The sequence below is a fragment of the Barbatula barbatula genome (assembly GCF_947034865.1).
Source record: "Barbatula barbatula genome assembly, chromosome: 19".
Classification (NCBI taxonomy): Eukaryota; Metazoa; Chordata; class Actinopteri; order Cypriniformes; family Nemacheilidae; genus Barbatula; species Barbatula barbatula.
Genome location: NC_136782.1, coordinates 17771306 through 17777680, shown reverse-complemented (window position 1 = coordinate 17777680; position 6375 = coordinate 17771306).

Sequence of the window (6375 nt, the reverse complement as noted above, 5' to 3'; positions counted from 1 at the left end):
AAACGACCATTACGCAGTCCAGGCCTAATGACTACACAAAAAAAAACATAATCTAAACGTCACGGTTTGTCTAACCCACTGCACGGTTTCGACGCGTATGCAGTAACTATGACCAAATGACAAACACATAACGTTATGACATGTTATAAAAACAACACAAGTTGACAAAATTCACAACTCACCTTAGTTTGGCATAAATGTAAATTGACGATCCAAGCTCAGAATTTCAGTTATTATCTGTAAAAAAGTTTATGTGTCATTGAGTGGGTAACAGTAACACCACAGTGCAATACCATACAAGTTTACTGAAGTTTGCTAGGCACGTCAACCCAGAAGCACCTGTTCAAGCGCATGCGCGCTGGATTTGGTGTCTCGGCAGTTTTTGTTAATAAACGTCAGAGATCTTGTATAATCTTTTTCTACAACATGAAAATATGAACGTGCATATAATCTTGTTTTAATTGTAATTGTTTTACTAGTATTTGTTATATCGATCAAGCTGTGGAATTACTTGGAAAAAGAAATTTTGTACATCCCGTTTCCATGGAAACTGCGCGTGCTTTCGTGAAGAAGCTCGCGGTTTGATGGCGGATTTATTGTAATCCCTGACATCCGCAACTGTATCCTCTCAAAATGACGTCATAACAGAGCAGTGTTGACTTCAGAGATGTCTTCATTTTATTCAGTGCTTTCTAGCAAGACATATTACCTTATGACAACGTGCCATGGTTTTATCATGGTAAGTGCCAATGGTTTCCGTATTCATAATAAATATACACAAAGTATTCTGAAAGTGAACAAAATATCGTATTTTTGTGGTAATTATGAACATTTCTTAATGTGGTGGTGAACTATTTAATAATAAATATAACTTATGTTATCAAAGCAGATATTGATTCGAGGGATTTGTATTCTTAATGTTAAACAGGTTGCTTTGGAATCTACAATAATTTTTTGATCGAGTTTTTTTCAATAAGTCATTACCTTCAGCTAAATCCTGGAGCTACACACTCCATAAACGAATTATTTCGTTGACCAGTTTTGTGCGTTTGTAAAGATTTCCCACACGTATTATGCTAAAGTAATGCCGATATCCTTAGGGCCTTATTATCTTCACCATTTACATAATGGAAAAACATATTATCCCCCCAATATAAGAACACCAATGTCAACATATATACTAACATGGTCGGGGGATGGGGAACTTGGGGAGAAGCTTTGATTGAAAAGGCACATAGGGGTCAAGGATGATTCATGACCTCTATGTCCATACACACCAAGGTCAATTCAGTCCCCTTGAGACATCCTCGACATCCACCAACAATGTACTATGGTAAACCTGCTTTTAGCAAAACTTGCAAAATCTGTTGATATTACGGATAGAGATAAGATGTGGGCTATGCACAAAGAAAATACAGCATAACCAATGCATGCAGAACGAACAGCAACATGTGCTATTTTGAGATACTTGCTGTGGTCTGATTCAGGTGACTGAAGCACCAGATAGTGTTAAACAAATGAACTCTACTCTAATGTATCTGGCAGACAGTACACAACGGTATTGAACAAACCAAATTGGACTAGCAGACACAAAGCCCGATGGAGTTCCCTCGTGATATCCACTTACACTCCAATCGTTAGTCCCAACAACTTCCTGCTCTTTACTCTTATCTCATTACCCACATCAATACTTATGTAAAACATATTTATTTATCTTCAATGAATAGGTCATTTTACTTAACAGGATGACCAGGCCACTGATGGATTGTCTGAACAAAGATACAACATGATAAGGGTTTGTTGGCGATACTGAGAGGCTAATAGGTCAACTATGTGTAAGCGACGTAGAATGAGCTTTTTCTGTTACTAACCCCCTTTATCTGTTTCTTGTCCATTAAAAAACTGACGATGTAAGCAAGCTTACTGACGATGACCACAGAGATTGGCTGATAGAGGATGGGTCAGTCATTTATTCATAGGAATATTATAGAGGTATCACACTGACATATTTAAATTAGGATCTTAAAATAAAAATCTACTCATGTTCAAATAAAATATTTAAATATATAATTGTTGCCATATTCAAATGAAGACATTAAAATATACAGTTAGTAAATTAGTAAATATTAGTAAATTACTAATTCAACAAGTGAAGAGTTTGTTACAAAAGCAGATTACCATTTTTTCTTCAAAATTTATGTTTTTTTTATTGTGCATTCCAGTTTATTTCAATCAAACAGTTTCTTAATTGTTTTTATTAAGTAGCAATAACTTACCATAAACACATGATAACACAAAAAACATTTTTTAACGAGTTATCTGTTAAAAAAGAAACTATACTATGTTCATATATATATACTGTAGGAAGTATGTGTTCAGCCAATTGTAAGCATTTTGCCTGTCTCATAAACAGTTAGCACACACTCTTCATTAAACTTCATTAAACTCATCAATCTTTCTAAAATGTTTACGTTTCAAGGCAGAATGCCGGTGTTACAGCCATTTTAGGATTGTTTTGAGTTGGTTTTAGGCATCCTCTTCACTACTCCTAACGCTCAAAAGGAGATTTGTTAACTATTTATATTTGATGCAAATTTGCTTTGGACATTAGACATAATCAGTACGTTATGGTATATAGCTAAGAAATTAAATGAGCAATGTGGAAAACGTTTTAGTGACATCTAGCGGTGAGGTTGCAAGTTGCAACCAACGGCTCACTTTAAACCTCCCCTCCCTTTCAAAGCACTAACGTGGCTCTCACAGGACAAAGATGTCATTGTGTTTTTGCCTTTTGCAGGAAGAGATACTGTTTACGTTTCTAAAGAGCACGTTGTCTGTTTGGGGCTACACAAGGTGACCCACAGTGAATGTAGATAGAAATAGCTCATTCTAAGGTAGTAAAATCATAACGCTTCTTTATGTAAGGTCTTTATACACCTCTGAAGACATAGTTATGTATATTATATTACATCTATGTCAATAGATCCTTTTTAAATATTACACACAGCACCTTCAAACGACTCATCAGTACATTACCAGGAAAGTTCTATGTAGCCATGTGTTTGGAGGAAGGTAACATTGATAAAAATGATCAATGCACCATCTAAACTCGGTTTATATTCCTCAGTGACCAAGATAAGTAAAGGTCACCCGTTTATGATTTTATGATCTTAATACACAGTGAGCAATAGATCCGTACAGTAAAGAAAGAGAAGTGTTGTCTTGAAAGAAGGGTAAATAAATGAAAAAATTGCTTTGTCTTTCATACACACAAAGGCCTCAAAGAGAGAGAAAGAGAGAGAGACCATGTCACTTAAGATGAACCACGCTGAAGCAGTCAGAGTGCTCTGACCATAAACAATTCATTACGGGGGCAGAATGACTTATAGAACATATATCTGTGTCCAGACCGAAACACACACACAGCGTTCAACTAAGAGAAAGGTTTTGCATTAAATAAGTCTTCTGGTTCTACATTAGAAATAATGGATGACAGAGGATGAGATCATCTATATGAGACGACAAATTGACTTTGCAATAGATCTCTGTGCGTGTATGGATTATATACGTGTCTGTGTTTAATACACTTCAAGATTAACGGTTTATGATCAGACCGTGGCCTCAAGAAGCTTTAACAATACAAAGTGTGCTGTAACTGCAATGTTTTTGTTTAGCTAAATTGACCTTATTAAAAATCATTGTGAGCTGCACTTTCTACATAAAACCCATGACTGATGTTTTTCTCAAACCCAATCAGTCTTTCAGAGCAGAAAGATATAAAGTGTGTTGATAAGAGCCTAAAATCCCTTTCCGTTCTGGAGTTTCATCTGCGGTACCAGCCAGAGGACAAACCGACACATCCTCCCTTTTAAATGGATTAACACTCACAAGCTATTTCAGGAGCAGAATTATTGCAGATTCATTCACATTCCTCCTGTAATGTAAGCCAATGAATGTGTAGGCCACATGAATCTGTAAAAAAGAGTGAGTGTGTTGATGTGTCAAATGTTCATGTTTTTCATATATTGCTTTAACTCAATTGGTAACATTGCATTGAGCAGTGCAGAGATGGTAGGTATGATTTAAGAGGAATGCACATACTGATAAAAAATTTATAGTGTGAATGCACTTTAATAATTATAATGAAAGTGTGTACAGAATGCAAAAATGGAATATCCTTTGACATCTTTAGATCACTTTTAAGGGCTCTCCTTTGAAGTATACTGTATCTGAAGTCCAATAAATGATTGTTTACAATAGTAATACATTTTATATTTTATTATTAACAGTATATGTTATATTAAGTAATATATGTTTTCAATGTTAACAGCACCTTTTCCCGAATCTAAGAGCAATCGACCTTCAGCAATTAATGCAAGTCCTTTTAATATACGATGACAAAAACAATTATGCTAAATGACCCCTGTGAACAATGATGACCAGGCAAGCCCTGTTCACTGTCTCATATTCAGTGGTCTCATGTAGTGATGTAGCTCAGCTCATGTAATGTCAGTAAATAGCCACTAGGGGCAGTGTTGACCATTTCTGTCAGTTCTCATTACATTGAAAACATCTGATCAAAGCACCTTCTCCTGTATATCAGCCGGTTAGTTTGTGTGTTTTTTTGCGGTGTTACAACTTTTTGTATATGTATTTGTTATCCATGTTTGTAGGTGTATATGGTTAGTGAATCTCTACAAGGTCTTCATACACAGTAAGTGCACTTATCAATTCTTATAAAACGATGAGTTCAGAATTGTGGAATGCGCCCTAAACAGTTTTATTCAAGACTTCACAAGCAAGAAGTGTGTGTGTTATTGTGAGAATGAGAGTGAATAGAAGACGTGGGCGTCTATCCTCTGATTCATGTGGGGTCTTTGTCTCCAGCGACTGAAGACCATGATCTGTTATCTCTATTTAGCTCCTAATGTCAGCAAATACTTAACACATGGCACCCAAATCCACAACAGAAGCTGTATGCCTGTGTGTGCGTTTGCGTACACACGTTTGGCTATACATGTAATGGGGGACTTTTTGAAAATGTCTTCACAAAAACAATAATACCTGGTTAACTACTTAAATGTAAATAAATCATGTTTTGCTTAAAATCTAATAATCTCAAAAGGGTTGTTGGGCAGTGTGGATTTTTTAATATGTAACACAAACAATGTACAAATACAAGCATCAAAGCAGCCTGGTCTGTTTAAGTCTCTCTCTCTCTCTGTGTGTGTGTACAGTTCATGCAGTTCAAGTGAAGGGGGGCTATGATGTCATGGGGGCAAAGAGTGATTGATGGCCAAAAACCCCTAGACAGACATTCATCCCATAGACAGAAACAAACACACCTACACACAGAAATGAGCAAAAGACTGAGAAAGGACAGAAGACCAGATGAGAGCAGAAAAGGATAAAGGACAAAAGCAAACGAAATAAAGAAAGATTTAAAAACACAATACACAAAAAATACACACACACGCACACAAATACGTTTTGTGTGTTAGCAAATGAGTTAACAAGGTAGAGAGATAAACAAAAACCTTCACTCATTATATCCTGAAACATACTGAAGGTATACTAATGCAAATGCTACTAACTACACAAGGTCAATTTCAAACACAGGTTTGTTTTTAAGGACAACAAATCTTGCTTAAGTGTTGACATGTTTATAGCTGACAAGACAACCTGAACAGAAACATTTCCTGCTTAATGGTAAAAACATTTGAAGCTATCTATAGCGCCTCCTTGAGTATTGGAGTTTTCAGAGTGATTGCCACTATAATGAAAGAAAACAGTTAGCATAGCAGTGTCGTGCAGAAACCTTTGGAGGGGCAGGTGCTCCAGACTTTCTGATCGCGTTCCGGCATTCGAGATTGCGTTATCGCTTTTCATTTAGTCGCAAATGCCTTTCCGGGGTCCCCCTTGGTCCGTTTGTGAAAAGGGCACTTTGGGGGCCTCAAGCCCCCCTGTCAACCCCAAACGTGCATGCAACATAGACCACTTCATTTAAAATGTATTATTTACAGGTATTCGGTGGTCTCTGTGAACTACTAACAAATTTTCTCCCAAATTTCAAATATTGTTTCTATTTGCATGTGTTTGCAGAAAATGAAGACTGGAAAAACAGGTGAATATTTTTCTTTTTTAAATACTTTGGCTAAATGTGCAGAGAGGACGAGGCCTGTTGTATTGATAGCTTTGTATGGACAGAGGTCATGTCCTCAAGAGAGGATTTTCACACATACAGACACACACACACACTGCCTTCCAATGTATGTGTGTTTGTGTCTTTCTCTTTTTCAGAACCTCGGACAGCTCTAAGGGTGTAGCACACTTGGGAAAGAGACATCGTATTACATTGAAGAGCGAAAGAGAGAG